We start from the raw sequence: 10,719 nt of genomic DNA, 5'->3' as shown, positions 1-10,719 counted from the left end.
GGCAGGAGGATCACTTCAGCCCAGGAGTTTGAGGTGGCTGTGAGCTATGCTGATGCTACAGCACTTTAGCTGGGTGACAGAGGGAGACTCTGTCTCACAAAAAAAAAGAAAGAAAAAAGAAAAAAATTCACAGAAACAAATCTATCTAGTAAACAGAAAATAAATTTATAAAGGATGTGTGATGATTAATTTTGTATGTCAAATTTGACTTTGCCACAGAATGCCTAGATATTTGGTCAAACATTCTAGCTACTTCTGTGAAAGTGTTTTTGGATGACATTAACATTTAAATCAGTAGACTAAGTAAAGCAGGCTGCCTCATCCAACCAGTAAAAGACCTCAATAGAACAAAAAAGACTGATTTTTCCCTGAGTAAGACAGATTCCTTCTGATTGTTCCTTTAAACTGGAACATGGATTTTCCCACTTTTAAACTCAGACTGAAACATTGCTTTTCCTGGGTCTTGAGCCTGCTGACCTTTGGAGAAGAACTAAGCCATCTGATCTCCTGGGTCTTCACCTTGGCAACTCACTCAGGTCTTGGAACTTGTCCTTCTGCATGATCAAGTGAGCCAATTCCTTATAATACTTGTAGAGTGAAACAGAGAGAGAGGAGAGATTAATTTCCTTTTCCTCCCTTCTTCATGTTTTTCATATATATATGTGTATATATATATACACCTATATATATATATATATATATACATAAAATACACAGTAAAATGTAAGGAATAAAATCAAGTAAAGTATGTGTTGTACTTTAAAAGGCAGAATATAATATTAATATTAAAATTCTATATATGTTCTATTGGTTCTGTTTTTCTGTAGACCCCTGACTAATACATGATGTCTGAGAATCTCTAGGAGGCCCAGAGACTCAACTTTAGAGGGCACACAATCTGACTTCAAAATTACACCACTGGACTCTTCCAGGGAAAACCCTGCTTACTCTGCCAAGGGGAAGAAACACCCAAGTTTGAACCCCAAATCTTCAACTCATCACTGCTGTGTCAAATAGCTGATGACTTTGGTATACTATATCTCACAAGGGCTATCTAAACCAAGTTTTGAAGTTGTGGCTAAAAATTCCGAATTCCCCTTGTTGGCAGCTTGCTGAGCCCTCACCCCAGCCGGCCACTTCCCTTGTAAAGCTCCCATACTCAGGGTCCCCTAGGCAAACAACCAATTACCTCCTCTATTGAGGCCCGACAGCACTATTTGCTAAACTGAATTCTCATTTAGGTCATTCCAATCAGTAACGACTATGTCACTAACTAGCTGCCTACACCCTTGTAGCAAGGGAGGCTGGACAAATAAGTTGAGATTTCTATCTGTAATTTAAAATATCTTCTAAACTTAGAGATTCCCCAAAAATAAGAATGGTACCCATGGGGCTAGGCAAAAACAATAGAATGATAAATTTCTGTCTGGATATGCACTTTAAAAATTTTAATGAGATAGAGTACAAGATAAAGCAAAAGATGGCAGGAAGAAGAAATTAATAAAATCTAAAATTAATAAAACAGGAAAATAATAAGGATAATAATAGAGGAAATTGAAAGAATGAGATAATACTCCATGGAACTCTATAACAACAAATTTGAAAATGTGGAGAAAATAAATAATTTCTTAGTAAAATTTAAGTTATCTGACTTAAAACAAGTATAGTAATTACCACAGACAAGAGTGAAACTGTCATTACAGATATGCTAATAGAAGAGGCCCCAGACCAAGTGGCTTTATACCTGTTTTCTATCTAAGGTTTAATTAATATATTTTTCTATTATTATTTAAGTTATCCCAACTCATAAAAAGGATGTGAACATCACCAAAAAAATTTATTAAATCAGAATTACTTCAATATCAAAAGCTGATCCCCAAAAGCATACACTAATCTTACTATTTAATATAGACACAAAAATTCTAAGTAAATATTAGCAAAGAGACTCTAGCAATGTATCAAAATAGTACTGCACAATGAGTAAATGCTCATTTCAGGAATGCAAGAGTGTTATAATTACCATGAAATCTTTTAATGCAACCTATTACATCAACAAATTCAGGGAAAAAAATTATGTGATCCTATCAGTAGGTGCTAAAAAAAATCTGATAAAAGTTTACCAATCATTCTTAACAAAAACTCTGAGAAGGATAGAACGTCACTTAAATACTGTAAAGATTTTTACCAAAAACTAACATCAAATCATTCTAAAAAGCAAACCTAAAACCATTTCGGTGAAAATTATAAACTGGTCAGCAGGAGTGCCTGCTATTGCCATCGTCTCAGAGGTACTAACAAATGAAATAAGATTTTTTAAAATGTATAAACATTGGAAAAGAAGGGTTAAATTATTTTATTGTTACTTTTTTTTTACAGATGTGATTATGCAGCAGTTAAAAGGTGCACAGAAATTTCTAGGATTAATAAAAGAAGTACATAGGAGGCTAGTACATAGTATGGTACACAAAACCAAATAGGTTTTCTCTATGTTCAGCATGAACTCCTAGAAGTAGAAATGCAAATAACACTCACACTAGCATCAAAAACCATATAAATCCTAGGAATAAGTTTAATAAGAACATATGAGACCTATAAAAATAAAACTATAAAATATTACTGATAAACATAAAAGCAAGATCTGAATAATTGGAGGAGCATTCCAGGTTCTTAAATAGAAATATTTGATATCATAAAATACCAAACTTCCCAAAATTAATATATAAATGTAGTATGAATCAAATTAGAATGCCAACTGGATGGAGGGTCTTGGGGGGAACTGGATCCAAGGAAGTCTAAATGCCAGAGATAAACCAGTGAAAGCATGAAAAAGAGAAATAGTAAAGGCAGAAGTCTTGCCTTATCTGCTATTAGGACATATAATAGAGTCGCTTTAATCACATTAATATAATATTGGCATGGGAATAGAGAAATCAATGGAAAAGAACAGAAAAATCTGTAAATCACCTGTATATACTTGAAAATTTAATATGAATAAATGTTCATATTATGTTTACGAAGGGTAAGGTTAAGCCTGTACCCTTCTTACTTCACGTGAGTAAGAAGGATGAGGGTTTATTTAATAGATGCTGTTGGCGCAAGTATTATCAATATCAAAGGAAGTGACATTGCATGTCTTTCTTACATGATGTACAGTAACTCCATCTGGGCTCAAAACATACAATAAACTAATAAAGTGGATTTGAACAGGAAAGGGAAGAAGATTTTAATGTTAAATCCAATCTGGATATCAGATTAATATCTAGGAATAAACATTATGTTTGTCTAATTGAGTCTACATTTCAGAGACTTAAAGTGACCTTAGTTCTCATCCAGGGGCAATGAAAGATTAACCCCCCTAATGTTAAAAGGAGTGTGAGAGACAAGGGACAAAAAGCAAAGCTTGTTTGATTATGTCATTAATCATACTTGTTCAATATGCTGATTGTATCTGAATAAAGGCAGTAGAAAAAAATGGTTGCATCATAACATGTACAATTTGACAATGTAATGAACAGAGATTAGTTTTAATTAATATAAACACACAAAAAGGCATCCCATATTTGCATGTATGCTTGTATGCATATATACAAACATGCAGGGAGTTACAGAAAAATGTTATTAGCATGGATTACCTGGTGGAGTTTGGGGTGTGGAATAAGGGGAGGTGTCTTATTTTGTCTATAAACCTTCGTTATACAATTATGTCACTTGTTATAACGAGCACACATTTGAGACACAGCAAATAAAACGTTTGGAGGCGGAGGCTAAGTAATGTCACAGGTAGCCTTTCTAGTCAAGGGATCACCTATGTCAAGGCAGTGAGAGTTTCTGGGCAATGTGGAGTCTTCTAAGAACCCACAAAAGTACCCCATGGAGAAAAGTATTGGCAAATTGTGCATCTGTCATAGTTGTTATCAAATTGGCCCCAATGGAAAATTACAACCATGAGTAATCTTATATTCTCTTACCTCACATTCTGCCTATGCATCAGATTCTTGCAGCCACAACTAGCAATTGATTAGTAGGGGAGGGGTGGGAGTAAAAACTAGAGAAGCTGCCCACCCCTTCCTTTTCCATTACAATGTTCTGCTTAAGGTAAGCCCAGGCTGAGAGAGGAGAAAAGTTTTGAACTAGATGAGAGTTTGGATTTCTAATTCGCTCTTCCACTCAACAAATATTTATTGAGTGCCTACAACGTGCTAACCACTGTTTTAGGTTTAAAGAAAAAATCAGCGTGCACACACACACACAGACACACACACACATGCACACACACCCCAACACAGAAAAAGAAAAAATCCTTTTGCCCTCAAGGAACTTACTAGCAATGGAAGATAGAAAATAAATAGAATCAGTAAATTATTTATTAAAAGGCAGAAAAGTACATTTGATGGATGTGACAGTTACCCCGACTAGACTTTCTAGTACCTAAAAAAAAAAGAGAGAGAGAGCGAGATTATACTTTATCATCTGAAAATGATGGAGAAAGCTATGGAATTTACTTGAGTTTTGATCAAAAGGCAGGAAAGAACATTCCACAGACTGAATTTAGTAGAGACTTGCAAGAAACAACTAAGTATCCTATTGAGTGCAAACTGGCTCACTTTAATAAAGTGATTATGTATAATTTAAGGACAGGAACATTCAGAATTAAATTCCACAACTGCTAGCATTCTATATACTTAAAATGTGCTTATTTGATATTTCATTTACACTCAGGAAAAAAAAAGCCTCTACTTGCAGGGTCCAATCTAAAGACCTTTGAAGCTTCCTCTATAGCTCTTCTCACAATTGAATGCCTTTGTAGTCCAAGAATAGCCTCACAATTTTCAGGAGGGAGATGTGGCTATTATTTGAGTTAAGAGTGTAGCTTGTCTCTGTGGTTTGTAGATAAGAGTGCACTTTTCAGAGTGGATGCCTGGAGGACTGGTTTTCTATAAATTCATTGTGTTCCTAAAGGTCAGAGATTTTTTTCTTGCTTCCTTGAGATACAGCATTAGTTTTAGGAGATAGCCCTCTCACTTCATATTCATATTAATAATTCATCAGCTCATGGAGTCAATGAAGAAGGGAATTGTTCTGTTTCTCTTGGCATTTTGTCAATACAAAATATTAATGTGCTCACTATCATAAATAAAGAATATAATGCTATTTTTCCCAATCTGGTGATCCAACCCACATCTTAGATAAACAACAATGCTATAGGTTGTTACAAGGTTTCTGAAGCTTATCCATTGGTGGAGTGACCCTAAGTGTAATTTTATTCTGGGGCCTACAATTTTATAAATTATTAGTTTACCCGTCTTCATAACTAGAATGAAAGCTCTGTGCAGGCTAACGCTTCGTCTTATTTTCTGTTGTTGGAAAAAAGAAAGGAATGATTAATTCAACATATCCTAGAATTTTAAAATAATAATGCATATAATTAAATGAATTCACCTACATCAGAAGTAAAATGTGTCATTTGTAACATAAGTGCATAGTCTGATACCACGCACTTAGCATCACGGAAGAGAGAGATACTTATCAGAACCAGATTAACATGGGAAAGCAGTGCAAGGATACATGGAAAAGGAAATAACGATTCAACATTACTGTTTCCAGGTGTCTCATTTGCATTATTTTACTTACATAACACAACCATTTTATTTATAGTAATACTATTATCCTAATTTAGTAGACAAGAAAACTGGGGCTTAAAGAGCTCAAGTAAGTCGTCCAAAGTTATGCAGCCAGTAAATGACAGAGTAGATATTCAAACCCAGATCTATGAGTTCCCAAACCCGAACTTTATCAGACATGCTTGGTGCTACCAAAGTCTGAATTATTTTGACAAGGAGGACAGGCCATCATCAATGTCACCTATAGCTTTTTTAAAAAAGATATTTCAACCGTCAGGGCCCTTTGCTTGCTAGGAAAGTTTGCAGTGACAAAACTTGAGCCCTAAAATTCCACTTCCTGTGTCCTGGACTGAAAGGTATCTAGTCTTGTATTTTTAGGATGATTTGCAATAAATGATTCAAATATTATAAAAAGTAGATACTTTAAGAGATCGTGTTGAAATACAGCCTCAATTCAACAGAAATCACTGAGGTCAGTGTAATAATATGAAAATGATTTCCTTCTTTTTGTTTGTACAACCAGTGCAAGTGGCTTGCCCTAAGTCTTTCACTAAATTTGTGCATCTCGAAGTAGGGCATGTTTTATAAATCCGGATAGTCCTTGTAATACATATCAGTCGGGATCTTAGCAGGATACACAGGAAACAAATAAATGAGTGAAGAGATTGGGAGTTTTAAAATGGTCAAAGGATCTGAAGAGATGTTTCTCTAAAAAACAAAAGCAGATAGTCAATAAGTACATGAAAAGATGTTCAACATCATTAGCCATCAGGTAAATGTAAATCAAAACCTCAGTGAGATACGACTTCATACCCATTTAGATGACTATAATTAAAAAGACAGATAAGAACTGTTGGTGAGAATGTGGAAAATTGGAACCCTCATATATTATTGCTGGTGGGAATGTATTAATAAAATGGTACAGTCACTTTGTAAAACAGTCTGGTAGTTTCGCAAAAAGTTAAACATAAAGTTGCTATATAACCCAGCAATCTTGTTCATAGATATATACTCAATAAATACAAATATAAATCCCTTCAAATACTTGTACACGTTTTCATACATTATTCATAATAGTCAAAAACTGGAAATGACCCAATGTCTATCAACTAATAAATGGATAAATAAAATGTGGTTTATCCATAAAATAAGACAGTAGTCAACAATAAATAGGGATGAAATATTAATACATGCTATGACACTGGTGAACCTTAAAAGCATTATGTAAGTGAAAAAAGCCAGTCACAGAAAGATCATATATTGTATGATTCCATTTATATGAAATGTCACATGAAGCAAATCCAAACAGATAGAAAGTAGATCAGTGGTTGTTTAGGACTGGGAGGATGAAGGAAATGGGGAGAGGACTGCTAAGTGCTACAAAGTTCCTTTTTAGGGTGATGACAATATTCTAAAATCGACTATGGTGATCGTTGCACAACTCTGTGAATGTACTAAAAACCATTGAATTGTATACTTTAAATTAGTGGATTGTATGTTACGTGAATTATATCTCAATACAGGAGAGAGAGAGAGATTGATTGATTGATTGGGGGAGGCCATTATTTCCAAAGGTGGGGGCGGAGTTAAGGAACTCAGAAGGGATGATTGAACATGTGGGGGCTGGCAACATAGGAAGCTATTAGCACCTCTAGGGTTGAAGGGGCAACAGGAAGGCACAGTGGCTGGAAGTAGAGACAACAGCAGCTTTGTTGTAGCTGAGAAGAGACTTGTCGGGTAGGTGTGGTCTTTGGTAGAGGAATGCAGCCATTATTAACTCATGATCTTGCAGGGAGAGAGCCATAAAAATATTTACCCTGATTTCTCTCCAATTCCACACTCTTGTCTCCAGCTAGTCAAATTCAGTCAGCCCTCAAAGGAGCTGGGATGGTGCTGTTCAGAGAGGTCAGCCTTCTGGCACACAGAGGAGATGGAGAAGAGTGAGAGAAGATCTGGAGACACAGACAGTTCCCACGCAGCACAGCTGCTCTCCTGTAGAACCAACGCACTGCTCAGGCTCCTCCACGCTCATCTTCCTCCCTGGCTGCCTGGAGAGTTCTCAATTCAAGAATCTCCACTTTGAAGGCTTTCGAAAAGCCTTCCATGAAACGGGTCCTTGGTGCCAAGAAGGTTAGGACCACTGCACTATCTCATTGATCTCCTTGGAAATATTGTTTGTTTAGCTCTGCTATTTCTTCAAGTTTTTGCTCCACTGTCTCCTCAGCAAGGCCTTACCAGACCACTCATTCAATACCGCAATCTGATGTCCACCCAATACCGCAATCTGATGTCCACCCACCACGTCCCACGTTCCTGATCTCTCTTACTGGTTCTGCTTTTTACCTTTTTTTTCTGCACAGAACTTATCACTTTATAATATCCTCTCTAATATATTTACTTATAACATTTATTGTTTATTCTTTTCTATGGTGAAGGGATCTTTGTCTGATTTAGTTACTGATAAATTTCAAGTGCCTTGAACAGTGCACGGCAAATAGCAAACACTGCAAAATTATTTTTTGAGTGAATGAAGCTTACAAAGAAACCATAACTTTAGCCTTGCGTAACTGTGTTCTGTAATTGTGCTTAGTTTTCTATTTCCCTTGTGAAGCCTTGCTTTTTGTTTTTGAGAACTAGGACTGTGTCTTATTTCTGTATGCATCTCTAATATGTAACCTAGTAATTGGCACATAATAGAGGTACCAGTTATCTATGCCTATGTAATAAATTATCCCCAAATTTAGTGCCTTAAAACAACCACCCCTTATTATATTACTCATGAGTTCTTGGGTCAGTTGGATGATTCTTCTGTTCTCAGCTAGACTCACTCATTTCCTTCCAGTTGGCTATAGTTTGAGCAGCATGTTGCTGATCTTGGCTCGGCTCCATTACATCTCTGGGGCCAGCTGGCTGACTGGCCTGGTCCATGTGGTCTCTCATTTTTTAGCAGGCTAGAATGGGCTTGTTCATAGAGTGGAAGTACACAAAACCTCTTGAAGTCTAGGCTCAGAACTAGCACAATTTCACTTCTGCTACCACATTTGATTGATCAGAACTTGACAAGACTATCCTAGTTTCAAGTATAGGGGAAACAGGCTCTTATGGGAGTTGCTGCAAAGCCACATGGCATAGAGGCTTGGTACAAGGAGGAGAATAATGGAAATTTTTTTTTTCTAAATAATTTATCACAGTAGGCAAGCAAAAAATGTTTGTCATATGAGATAATAATAATCATAACTAATATATCAGACTTACTCTGTTCTAAGTCCTATATTAAGTGTTTTATAGTCATTAGTTTATTGCATTCTTTAAAAATCTGAGGTAGGTATTATTAATATTTTCTCTATATTTCAATCAAAAAAAACAGGACTTAGGTTAAGAAATAGAGGTATACTAAGTAAATGTAAGTATACCACCTTCTTCTTTTGGGGTTATTGGAGAATTCAGATAAATCTTACAGAGAACAATAAAAACAGTCCCCAAAGACTATGTGTACATATAATTTTAAATTGTTAGACCTTGGAACTAGATAGAACAATGTTCCCCAAACTTGTGCAATCATAAATTTGCCCTAGAAGCACAAGTTAAAAATACAGAATACCCCAGACCACTCAAATTAGAAACTCTAGGGAAAGGTCGGGAATCTGTACTTATAATTAGTACTTAGGTGACTCCTGGTGTTGAGCAAGTTTGGGAACCACTGAGCTAGAACACTTTTATTCTAAATAACACCAGACAGTCAGAAGAGGGGAAGAATATTCAGACTCTGATTTCCCTAGTGTGTAGAAAGAGCAGTAACATGAGCTCCTGGTGTTCCACTCACCACTTTTCCTAGGTCAGAGTCCAGCATTTTATAAACATGCACATGTACCTATACAAACATATACATATACATATATATCCAGTGCCCCTCCCCCAACAATGTGAGACTGCTTCTGATCTTTGGATCCAACACAGAACAGGACACTTAGAAACAGTGGTATGAGCCAATGTTCACATTACCATAATTGGGCTACCAGAGAAAGTCAGAGCTACTAACCACGTAATGCATTAATTGGGTGGAAAATAAGGAAGTGTGCCAGAGTTTAGATTTAACACAAATTAAAGACATGGAAATCCAAGCTAAAATCTTTCTTTAGTCCCCACAAAAAGAGGTCTGCTCTTTGGGGAGCTTAAGAACCTTACCTAATGATGAGATGAGAATATATTGCTGGCAAAGGCTGAAGGAGGATGGTGTACATCATGACCTGCTTTGCTAGACTGCTCAGCACCAGGTCAAGTCTAATTTTTGAGTGCTTGTGTTTAATAACTTCTGATTTTTTCAAGTTTCACTTTTCTCTGTATGAGGCAAAATGCATGGGCAAATTAAACTCTCACAGTGAGTGATTCCCAGCAGGAGGTCTGTGGGTGCACTGTAGATGGGTGCTTCTGACTCCCCATGCTGGCCATTCTTTGTTACAGTGAACCACATGCTGGGCTCTGGACAGAAATGGAGTTATAATTGAGCATTAATCAGGCTGCACTTTGGCCCACTTCCTTATAACTGAAAGTCTCTAGATATCATTTGCATCAGCTTTGTTCCTATAGAAAGGATTTCTGAGGTTAGAATCATAAAGCTTTTGCTTAAGAATTGCTTAAGATATTTTTTCAGATCCTGAATTCCAGCCCAACAGCTGCTGCCAGCCAGTTTGAAGACCCCCACAGAGGAACCGAATCAACACAAAGCATACAGTTTCTTTATCTCCCTGTCCCATGATTTCACCCTGCATTCTTCCCCAGTCAACTACCCCACACCTTGGCCCACTACTTGTCTAAACCCTTTAATATTCCCTAGCCTCAAACTCTCAGAAGGTTGAACTTGAGGTTTCCTCATGTCTCCTGGAGCCCATTCTTTGAAGTGAAGTATCACAAGAATGGAAAAATAAGCACCACATGTACTCACCATTAAATTGGTACTAATTGATCAACACTTATGTGCACATATGGAAGTAACATTCATAGTGCATCAGGCAGGTGGGAGGGGGAGGAGGGGATGAGTAAATTCACACCTAATGGGTGCGGTGCATGATCCCTGGGTGTTGAGCACGCTTGCAGCTCC

This window comes from Propithecus coquereli, unplaced genomic scaffold, assembly GCF_000956105.1.
Source record: "Propithecus coquereli isolate 6110/MARCELLA unplaced genomic scaffold, Pcoq_1.0 Scaffold185, whole genome shotgun sequence".
NCBI classification, from domain to species: domain Eukaryota; kingdom Metazoa; phylum Chordata; class Mammalia; order Primates; family Indriidae; genus Propithecus; species Propithecus coquereli.
Note: the sequence above shows the minus strand (reverse complement) of the source record.